Source organism: Saccostrea cucullata, unplaced genomic scaffold (assembly GCF_032062105.1).
Source record: "Saccostrea cucullata isolate Sc308-1 unplaced genomic scaffold, CSIRO_AGI_Scuc_v1 ctg1129, whole genome shotgun sequence".
Taxonomy (NCBI): Eukaryota; Metazoa; Mollusca; class Bivalvia; order Ostreida; family Ostreidae; genus Saccostrea; species Saccostrea cuccullata.
In genome coordinates this window covers 34,240-47,114 of record NW_026922597.1, presented here as the reverse complement: position 1 = coordinate 47,114, position 12,875 = coordinate 34,240, and positions in this window count along the sequence as shown.

Genomic DNA, 12,875 nt, shown 5'->3' with positions numbered 1-12,875 from the left:
ATTTTTCTCGTTATAACAAATTTAAACTGGTCTAAAGTTGATATATCTAAGTGATAGGAAGTATAGCATATAAAACTACGGAAACGTATAACCGCTTCGTGTTGTTGTTTTAGAACGCGATATTATGATATAAAAATGTTGTTAAGTACAATTGCTTCAATGTATGGTGATATAATAATGACAACAATTTCTGATGAATAATACTTTTATGATTTGTTTTAGACGACTTATACACTTTGATGTATCTAAGTCGAAGTCCTAAATATCGCACATAAAATAATGTGAAAACATTATTCCGCCAAAATTAGATATCACAGACATTAGTGCAATATAACATATATGAAGACTTCGCTTAGACGACTCGATTTAATCAAAGAGAAAAATTCAACAAAATTCGTACGACTTGCAATATCAGATTTATACAATATTCAAGATTTTATCAGTCCAATTTGGGCCCTTGGAGGAGCAAAAAATATTTACAAACAAAAGAAGGAGGAGGATCCAATTGATAGAACAAACATGGTCTTACATATGATGAGAGCAGTTGATAAAAATGTACTAGTATATAAGAGATATACTGGATATACATACATGTATTGTATATATGTTAGAGCAATATTATAGTCAAAGGCAAGAAACTGGGAAAAAGTACATATATGCATATCAAAATATCCTCAATTAAGGTAGATTACCAAGGAATCTAGCAATTGATCTAAGGATGTCAGGGTCTTAATTAGTCATGCACCAATAAAATTGATTATCATAAGAAAGAGACATTTAATTTTACAAATATTTAAAAGTTCAAGTTCAAGTCTTTTTACATTAAGATGAGGACCATACAAGGAGAAAATGAATTCCATCCTAAATATAACGTATTTCACTGAATTGATGTCTGATTTGAATAAAATAATTCAAATAGTTATAGGATATCTTGCAGGCTCTTCCCTAAATAATAAATCTTATGAATGTTGCTTCAAAGGACAGTCACTATATTTGGTAATACTTGTCCACTATTCAATGCAAACTATATAACGATATCTTTAATCATTTTCTTAGCTTGGTGAACATATGCATACATATAAGCATTTAAAATTTCGTCTAATGTGATGTCATGCATTAAATATTACTTCACGTCTGCACATACTCTATATTTTACAATTATGTGTAGATTGATAAAATGAATGAAATAATTTGCATTTTGTCCTCCTTTTTCTCATTAGTTAGTGCTGTCACAGACACAATTTTCTACCCAATCATGTTATGAATCATTTAGTAAATTCAGATTCATGTTATCATATACATTTTATGAAGTTGCTCTTTGAGTACATTTAAAAAGCATATACATAAAGAATTATAACACTGTAAAAACTGCAAATTTCTTTTTGTTTCTTCTGAAATTTTAGATTTTTATTTTTAAAAATCATATATCTTTTTAAATATCAATTTCGGAGAATAAAAAATTAGGCACATAGCTACGGTTTTCAAAGAGAGCCCCGAGTCCTAAGAAAAGCACACACTCAGAAATAGGCGAAAGCGTTGTCTAGACATACATTTAGTGCTATAACAATTTGAATTATTCTATTTAAATCAGACATCAATGCAATGTAATGCGTTATATTAATAAATTTTATGTTACAAGTCGTTCGCATTTTGCTGAATTTCCTCTTTGATTAAATCGAGTCGTCCACGCAAAGTCTTCATATATGTAATATTGCACTAATGTCTGCGATATTTAATTTTAGCGGTTTGATTTTTACACATAATTTTATGTGCGACATTTAGGAATTCAACTTGGATATATCAAAGTCTAGAAGTCGTCTAAAACAAATCATAAAAGTATTATTCATCAGAGATTGTTGTCATAATTATATCGCCAAACATTGAAGCAATTGTATTTGACAACATTTTTGTATCATAATATCGCGTTAAACAACAACACGAGGCGGTTATACGTTTCCGTATAAAACCGAGTCGATCTAGTTTGTTCAAATAGTGTGTATAATAAAGATTTTATTGAAAAACTAGTTTTTGTTTTTTTTTGTTTTTCGTGGGGTTGTGCCTGTGATTGTAGTTCGTTTACGTATAAAAGATGCAGTTGATTCGTGTTGTTTACTTTAAAGTCCGAAGACAAATACATGCACATGTATACGGAAACTTATGACTGCCTCGTGATGTTGTGTTGGCAGTACCCCCCGAATTTTACGCCCATGACCTTATTGCTGATGACTCCATATCCCCCTTCTTCAAAACATTTCTGACTCTCAAAATAATATTTATCACACTAAGTGTATATAATATATGTTGCATTAACGCCTGCGTTAGCTTGCTATTATAATGTATAATTTAGGTACTTAGACATTGATTATGAAATTAAGCTATTAAGTCATTCAAAACATGTAAAAAAAAAAATAAAAGTCTCTTATCGGAGAAAGTTCTCATACATAAATTGCCAAACTTTGAAGCAAGTAAATTTGGCAATATATATTTTAAATTTGTGTCCTTGGAGACGTTCACGTACAAATGTGTAAATGTGTTCGAATAAAGATTGCTATACTTATCAAATTGTGATTATTGACAGCAAGATAGTTCAGGATTAATATCATTTAAACAATATTGCAATTTAAATTTGCAACTTTTTATCAATTTCAAAGTTAAGTACGGCTGATAATTATCAACTAAACATGGCATTAAAACTTCAGCCATTTTTAATTCCTTTATTGCTATTAAATTTGAAAATAGAGGGGCAACTTATTATTTCGTTATAACGGGATAACGAGATAACTAACTCGTTATAACGAGTTAATTAAATCGTAATAACGAGATAATCAACTCGTTATAACAAGATAATCAACTCGTTATAACAAGATAATTAACTCGTTATAACGAAATAACTAACTCGTTATAACGAGTTAATTAACTCGGTATAACGGGATAACTAACTCGTTATAACGAGATAATCAACTCGTTATAACGAAATAACTAACTCGTTATAACGAGATATTAAACTCGTTATAACGAGTTAATTAACTCGGTATAACGGGATAACTAACTCGTTATAACGAGATAATTAACTTGTCATAACGAGATAATTAATTCGTTATAACGAGATACTAACTCGTTATAACGAGATAACTAATTCGTAATAACAAGATAAAACGTACTAAGTCGTTATAACGAGATAATTAACTCGTTATAACGAGATAATTAACTCGTTATAACGAGATACTAACTCGTTATAACGAGATAACTAAGTCGTTATAACGAGATAATTAATTCGTTATAACGAATTAAATATTTTTTTTATCTTTTCAGAAATGAGCCTATCCGGCTTTCGTAGTTATATATATGATAACAAACAAAAAAGGGTAAACGCTTCCCAATCGTTTCACATGCGAAAACATCTCCATTTGATGTGACGTTGGATTGACGTTGCGATCCTGCTCCAGAAGAGAACGATCATAGCATTTATGCCTGCTGTTCAATACAATTCAATGAATAAAATATATTTTAAACTAACTATCCTGCTCCAGGTCGATAGAACTATGAATGTTTATAATTTCACCGGAACTTATCTAACACTTCTATGAAGAAGAACTTTTGCATAATTGCTTTATTCGTTCTTTATAAATTGTTGACGAATTTTCATGAAGGATCACTTCATTATAAATAGGGAACTGACCTATAGGACCGGGCTTGGTTTTTTTTCTACAAAAAGACTGTCGATTTCCGTTAGACATTAGGCTGAATACATAAAATTTTGTTTTTCCTAAATCTTTATTTCAGTGAGTAGAGGTAGGAGCTAGGGGCCCTTTTATTGATTTTCGGAGTGTGTTATCTCCAAAATGTATTAATTGATATTTTTCTTTACTGCTTATTGTGCATAATGGTAAAGTCTACTGTCTTTAAAATTCTATTCTTAATCTCTAGGCTATTTTTCAGTGGATATGATAAAACATGTCATTATATTTACATTTCCAATGTCTTTGTCCGAGATAAGATTATAAATTGTAAATAAACTTTATTTCCCCATCAATGTATTGGCGCGGTTCCAAAAAAAAAAAACAAGACTTAGTGCAGGGCGGGACAAACAGCTAGACAGATGCAGGGCTTGGAGCACGTGGATTGGCGGAATCAAAACATGGATAGGGGCGCTCCTAAAAAAATACTATCTTAAATTATTTTTTACATACCAACCTATCAAAATATCACAATTTTATTTAGGGGCAAGTCTGCCCTGAAGGACTTCTAGTGCAAAATCCATGCAAAAATCATCTCTTTAACGGACAAAATGGTGTATCGGACAACTTGGAGGTTTATTGTAAATTTGTAGATAATAATTTTTAGGTATGAAATTCAAATTTCAAAAATTTAGAAAAATATATGGTAGAAAAAAAAAACAATTAAAGATTAATTTTTACATGTTTTATATGTCACTGTTCTCCGGGAAATTGCTGAAATTTATCTCTGTCCTTTATGGTGTTTGAGAAAATGTCTCAATAATTTCAGAACAGCCCTCGTATGTTAAGGAAAAAATATGCTAATGTTATAGAATTACCATTGGCGTTGGAAACAAAGTGAAATTTAAAAGTGTGTGTGTTGGGGGGGGGGGGATAATTGTAAGAGAAAGAATCTAACCTTAAAAGAACTTAATTGACTACGGAAGCGTATTAATTAGTGCCATTTAATATTTTTTAAGTTGGTAATTCCAACTTTATTATTGGTTTTTTTAACTTTAAAGTTGGTAATTCCTGTTTACTTTTAAACTCCGTGATTTAAAGTACATTGTAGATTCCAAATCAATTATATATCATAATTTTGTAGATCTTTAATCGGATTTCTGTCAGTTCAAAAAATTCCATTATCATATTGCTAAAATAGGCTAAAATCAGAGTAAAAATTCTTAAGTCTAGAGAATTTAGCTCAATGTCTTGGCTTTTTATTGAACGTTAGACGTTATATATCCCGAAACAGTCCAAATACGAGCGCTTAATATCGAACGCCCCGTCGTAAACAAAAATATTATGATATTGGATAATTGGGCCATAAAATGCCAACAGCTCTGATAACGGCTCTGTGAAGAGTAGTGGTAGATAGCTTAGGTAAGATGTATTCATTTTCAGACAAAATAAAAAAAAAATATTCTGATGAATGATTAAGACTTTATTAACCTCAATTAAAAAAATAGCTCAATTACCATGATTATGGTGGTTATCTTAACCTGGACAACATTAGTGGTAGTCCGAAAAATCTGAGGTTTTCCTGGCTTTTTTACGATTTTGATATTTTACATTCCAGGAAAACCATGTAAAATACCAAAATCGTAGAAAAGCCAGGAAAACCTCAGATTTTTCGGACTACGTTAGTGGGTGACAGGCGCTGAAAGCATACACTAGTAACAGTACACTAGTTTTCTACTACGTGATATTAGATATCTGTAATTATCAGGTCCAGTACAATCACTAGATTTAGCTACTTAGGTAGAATTACCTACGTAGCTTTATTTACCTACCTCAGGTAGCTTTATTTAGCTATTTCAATGTAACTTTTCAAAATTTTATTTTTTATTTAAAAGAGACAAAAAATCGCAATTAAGGTCAAGATCTAGTAAATAACTTTTTTGGTACTAGATCCATTATGATGTCATAATCAATTTCAACTTTCTTTTTCCCGTACTTTACGGCTTTTGCAGAATTATGTAGAAAATAGGGTATTTTCTTGTCATTCAATTTGAAATCATATGAAAAGTAAACCGGATATCTATATTAAATTTGATATTGATTTAAAGAAGAGGCCATGAACATACTAATTACCATTTTCTGAGAGATTGTAGGCAATCTGGATACATTTCCTTTGCCAAATACGAAAAAAAACTTCCATATTCATGACTGAGTTTCATAATTTTTCATTGAAAATGACAGTTTAAAATACAGTTTTTCATCTTGTTTACCTACAAATTATGCCCCGAAACACCTTATTTGACCAAGCTAAAGTTGTAAATCATCAATAAAGGAATTTATTTCCCAAGTTTGATAAATCTGTAGGCACCTTTCATTTACTAGATCTTGACCTTAAGAGACTATTGATATTCATACTAAGGAGGCTTATAAAAACAATCCAAAGCAGAGATAGTTTAAACATTGCTGGGTTTGGACAATTTAGAGCAAAACATGTAATTCCATTGTTTGATTACTGTCTTCTCTCTCATGTGTGCGGTGAGGCATGACTGAGTATGATTACTTCACATTGTGCTGAATGATTACTGACCTATTATCGTGTTAACCGGAACTGGACTTCTTTGTCATTTCATTCAAGGAGTAACTGTTCTAACTGTCATACATAGCCCCAAAACTTTCAGAACTTTGATTGCAATTGCGCAGAAAAAGACATTTCTTCAAGAATGATTTTTTCCTGAGTTGTTTTCAGATGATTTCAAAGTTGAAAATGATCACTGCATCAAAAGGATATTTTCCGCACACCCTGAGAAAAATGCATTAAAATTTTGTTGGTCGATGTTCCCTTAAAATTTTGTAAGCATAAACTTAATAACTTTTAAATGTTGTATCAATCTTATCGCATCAGTCCATGAACTTTTTGAACAGCCCTCTTATTCAATGTAACATCAGGTGCGGCCGTGCCTTTGATACAAAGTTCAATTCAAAACATTAAAATTAGTCAAAAAGTTTACAATTTTTGAATTTTGTGACATGGGAACTCTAAAGTAGAATATGTAGAAGTCAATTGTTTGATCTCATATCAGTATATGACTTTGAAAAAAAATCCATGCAGAGAACGTAATACACTGTTACAAAACTCTGTAAAATTGAATTTAATTGTTTAATTCAAAGACATGAATCAAAAGATTCAACCTTCGAAAAAAGCTGCCAAATTATACGTTGGCATCAGTGTTTCACAAACATCTTGTTTTCCAATTGTTTCCCCACTTGTTTTTGAAAGAAGCACAGAGGCACTGTAAATATACCGTAAATTTAAATCAAAGAAGAAAGAACGAGTGCACTTATGGGCCCCGGTAAAATGTGAAAAAATAAACAATCAAATTAAGCAAAATTTTTCATCTCAAATCATTAATTGATATTTAACCATACGATTCAACAAATTTTACCGCTGAAATCCACGAATATGCAAAGAACAAAACTATACAATGTGGTAGGGGTCAGCCGGCATTTGTGATTTTCTATAGTAAATCGAGAACGGTCATTCATTTCAAAGCTTTTGTTAACTATGAGCCTAACGTTGTGCAAACTTGAGCGAATGACAAAAGACATATAATACATTTATAAAACCTGTGTGAAAGTATGAAATTTGCACACGATTAGGCTGGTACTTAAAATATTAAAAATGTATAAAAAGTACAATGTTTTTCCTATGGCAAGTGAGAGCGATTTACCTGTATGACCCATGTTGAACCCATGTGTGGAATAAATTATTTAAAATACTGATAGTCAAGTGAGTTCTACCCAGGTAAACATTCCTCAAAGGTGCTCACTGTAAAACATAGGCAGGTTTTGTATCAATAAGTCGGGCACGCTTAAGGTCAGACGTTCCTCAATATCTGTTTTGTATATCTTTGTAATATATGAAAAATATTCAAAATTTTAATTACATTCTGCTTTCTAAACCAGATTCTAAACGTCTTTTAAAAGTTCAGACACTTAAACATATCAAATTAGAAAATTATTTTTCTTCCTAAAATATTATATAAGAAAAACTTACCCTGGTATCTTGCAGAAATGCCTGGTAAGATACCTCAATTATTTGTGAGTAAACATGTTTAAGTAGCAATACTTCAATGACAAACTCTTGGAAAATTTTATCTGTTATTAAGGAACGTCTCGTCTGTCCTTAAGATATTTGTGTGTATTTGTTTTTAAGAACACCGGAGGGTAAAGAGAGTTTCGTGTCAAACATTTTTAACCTTCAAGCAAGACAATGAAACAGGTATTGAAAGCCACCTAAACACTCCTTTTCGATTTCAAATTAAATTATTATTGTTTCAAATGCAAGAGTACCAATTTCTTTGTTTAATCATTATAGCTACAGGCAACTACACAAATTCATTCAATATTTTTTTTAAAAAAGGGGTGGCGGAAGAAGTCGCATTCCGCAAACGCGCCCGACTATGATCCACCATCAGATTGTTCAAGTATCGGTTTAAATATCTATTCCCCTTGATTTACATAAACGAACCTAAAAGAAGGTTCGGTGCGACTTTTTCCGGATTTAGGGTATCCATAGGCGTTTAAAAAAATTCAATTGTTTCAAATCCATGCTTATTAGCTCACCTCAACGAAGTTGGGGGGAGCTTATGTGATACCCTCGGCGTCGGCGTCGGTGTCGGCGTCGGCGTCGGCGTCCCAGGTTAAGGTTAAGTTTTTTGGGGCAGTTTTCTTTTTAAGTACTTCTATGTCCTATATTGATTAGACATGCATGGAAGATGCTTCTAGTGTCTTTCATTGTACCAGTCCAAGATTCAGATGCTGCAGTTTAAACAAAGAAATGACCAGATAAATGTTTTTGGAGCAGGTTAACATTTTTGGTGCAGTTTTTGGTGTAGGTTTCATTTCCAAGTAACTATAAGTCCTATGTTGACCAAACTTGCATGGATGAGACATCTAAGGATGCATACTACCGGGCTGCTTCGGATGCTGAATCTGACCTACATTTTCCGGTTGAGTGAACAGGTTAAAGTTTTTGGTGCAGGTTTCATTTCCAAGTATCTATAAGTCCTATGTTGACCAAACTTGCATGGATGATACATCTAAGGATGGATACTACCGGGCTTGCTTCGGATGCTGAATCTGACCTACATTTTCCGATTGAGTGAACAGGTTAAAGTTTTTGGTGCAGGTTTTAATTCCAAGTAACTATAAGCCCTATGTTGACCAAACTTGCATGGATGACACATCTAAGGATGCATACTACCGGGCTTGCTTCGGATGCTGAATCTGACCTACATTTTCTGGTTGAGTGAACAGGTTAAATTTTTTTGTGCAGGTTTCATTTGCAAGTAACTTTAAGTCCTATGTTGACCAAACTTGCATGGATGATACATCTAAGGATGCACACTACAGGGCTTGCTTCAGATGCTGAATCTGACCTACATTTTCTGGTTGAGTGAACAGGTTAAAGTTTTTGGTGAAGGTTTCATTTTCAAGTAACTATGAGTTCTTTAATGACCAAACTTGCATGGATGATACATCTAAGGATGCACACTACCAGGCTTGCTTCGGATGCTGAATCTGACCTACTTTTTGTGGATGAGTGAAAATGTTAGTTTTTGATGCATGTTTCATTTCCAATTAACTATGAGCCCTATAATGAGCAAACTTGCATGGACGATACATCTTAGGATGCACACTAATGGACTTGCTTCGGATGCTGAATTCGAGATACATTTTTCAGATAATAGACCAGGTAAAAGTTATGGTTGCAGGTCTATTTCCAAAAACTATAAGGCTTATATAACATTGTATAAACCAAACTTGCACAAATGTTGCATCAAGAGATGAAAACTCTCAAATTTGCTTCAGATGCTGGATTTTGATTACATTTTCATGAAGAAGAACTAGATTAAATTTTTTATGTAGGTCTATTTCAAAGTATCAGATCAAAATTGCTTAAATATTTTCATTTTTGAAATGTACATTTTTTGTTGGTTAATTGTGTGACTTTGCCTTACTTGAAGACAACATTCGTTGAGGTGAGCTCTGTAATCTCTGATTACCTAGGTTTTTAGTTATGCTAAACATGCTATTTAATTAGAAATATCCACTAGTATCTAACTATTACCAATAGAGAACGAATTGGTTATATATTTTAAAGTAAAATAGCACATAAAAAGGGCCCATTTACTATTGCTTAAGTGCACTTGTCCTTTAAATCTCATTAAATTTAATTAAAAAAATAAGATCTGAATGCAAAAAAAAAAAAAAAAAAAAAAAAATCACAACCTGTACACTGTACAGAATTCCTGCTAATCTATTATTTCAGAGAAAACAAATAAAAATGGAAATATAAATGGATGTAATATAAAATAACCTCTTAAAGAGGTTCGCTTTGAAAATTTCCTTTTATTAGTTGCGAAAAAGTTTATTTACTACATTTTGTATGTATTCAAAATCACAAAATATAAACCATTATTTATTGATGCAGTTAGGTTACTTAAGAAATAAGTGTTTCGGTGTAAGGACAAAATCTACATCTTAACATTCGTCTTTTGGATAAATCAGATAATTAACTGTCTTATGTTTATATTTATGTACTACGTCTACTTAAGTCTAGAAAGGGCGCTGTACACAGGCACGTAGCAACGGGTGGGGGGAGCCCCCCACCCCCCCCCCCTCCACTTGAGACTGCAGATTGTAAAAGAATTTGTAACTGAAAGGAGTTGACATTGAGAAAACTTTGCATCTACCCCATTTTTTTTTTTTTTTTTTTTTTTTTTGCTTGTCAACTTTTTCAGTTAAGTCATTTTTTTTGTCAGGCTGCCCACTTTCAAAAACGATGCTACGTGGCTGATATGAGGTGTGGATGTGAGAAATTGTGGTGATAAGTGGTTAAAAATTGTTTGGTATGTTTGTATATAGAGTTACGGAAAAAAGCTTCAAAATAAAGCAATAAAAAATATTTTGTGGCAGAATTTTTTTTAAAGAAAAATATCAAATATTTGTCTTTAGTATTGTTATGTTTGGATATTTATTTACAAGCAGCCTGCACACAGAGTAATTTTGTACAGTAAAATGTTCTATGCTGGTCCTATATTATCCATTAAATTATCTGTCATTAATTTGGCAAATATATCAATAACGAAGGGTGATCAAAAAGTAACAAATTAAATAACTTTCATAAAACAAGTAAAATTGAGTTTCAGTGTTCATTATTTTTGTATACTAATATAGTAACCCTCTCTGATTGTAAGGACCCTCTCTACACCAGTGCTAAAATTTTTTTGGACATTGAGAAAATATATTGTATAAAGGAGTTAATATTGAGCTTATTTATCTAATTTTCACTGTATTCTGCGTGGCATTTACCCCCAGGAAAAATGTTCAAAGACAACACAGTATTGGTGAATAGAAATCACTGTTAATTACTTCAATAGAGAAAATACATGTAAATAACACATTCAGTTAATTTGTCTTGGCCTTTAAAATGTTAAGAATACTTGAATAAATTAAAAATTGAGTAATGCATTGTAAATTTTTATTTTGTAGAATTTAGATGTAAGGGCAGATCACTCTATGTGCAGAAAAATACCTTAGAATTAGAACTCTTTAGTGTCCATGCTCGAATCACGTGGTCCTGACGATCATGTGACATGCTCTCAATCATTCTGTTCAAAGACACTAATTTTTTTCCTAATCTTATATTTCTTACCATGCAAGTTGAATTTTATAACAAAAACAGTCAATTTTTCAGAATTGACCAAAAACTCGGAAATAGGATGGTTGGCTAAGGATATTTCCAGAAAGAGCATGATGACCATCACAACGCGAGTCATCTGTCTTAGGAACGTCGTTTATCAAAATAGATATTGTTGTGGGGGTCCTTTTTAATCATATTTAATATGTTAAAAGTCTAAATGAAACGATATTTTAAGGATTTAATAATAGTAATATTGTTAAGATTTTCCACTACATTTCTAGCTTAACTTTGCAATCTTTCTTAAAATAAATTGCCTAACAAATGACATACCTCTTTTTCAGCTTGCTGTTGCTGAGCTACAAAATAAACGTCATTTTTTTAAATATATCCCTCCCTTCACTAAACAATCAATGCAATTTATTGATTGTATGGAAAGTCTATTTTCTTCAAAAAAGTTATACAAATTATTATAAGATACTTCAAAGGAAGTAGGACATGACACAAAAACAATATAATTTTGAGTGCAGAAAATTCAAATGAACTTGCGAAGTATTTTGAAACTATTTTTGTTATCACAAGATTTAATGCAAGTATTCAAAATAAAAAAGACGTTACAATGATTAATTTAGAAAGAAAAAAGAAAAAACTTGAACAGTTGATTTATGTAGGAGATGTGATTACAGTACGAAAAGGTGATATTAATTGTTACATGTATGTAGTGCTAAAGGAAGCTAACTAACCCCCATTTTTTGCGTTGATTTTCCCAAAAACTCTCAATAAGTTTGATAACAAGATCCAACCTTCTTAAGTCATAAGAACATTAGCGGTCTATATCTTGGTGTTGTATTTTTGCATTACATGTGTAACATAAAAACAGTCATGTATGTACCGAAACAGTCTGAATACGAGCGCCTTAATTTACATGTATATCGAACGCCCCGTTGTAAACAAAAAAATGTCAACAGCTCTGAAAACGGCAAGCTTTTTGACTTGAGTCGAGGCGGATAGGTAAGATATGTTTATTTTCACACAGATTTAATATTTCTGATTTGTAAATAAATAAATAGTACCAGTAGTCACCTATTTCTTTCAATTAAATCGCTTAAAAACATATATCATAACGCTAGATACAGTGAGATAGGGAACCGTGACTGGAGCTTGTTTCGTTTTCTAGCTATCTTCTATTATTATGGCTGTGATCGCAATAACAGATATTAACAGGTTTATGCATATTATCTTTTAATCTTAGAGAATTACAGGTATATACATATTATTTTGTTAATCCTAGAGAATTTCTTTTTTAAAGATGCGTTCATCATCAAATAAACTGTATATAATTCTTATTTTATATTTCAGCTGATTGTGTTTCTACGAGGGTTGTCCCGTAAAATCGTGGACAAGTTGTCTAGTTTGAAAAATAATCATCACTGCGTTCTGAAATTTTCACCACTTTTTAGTAGATAAATTATGAATATACATAGCAAATTTCAAAT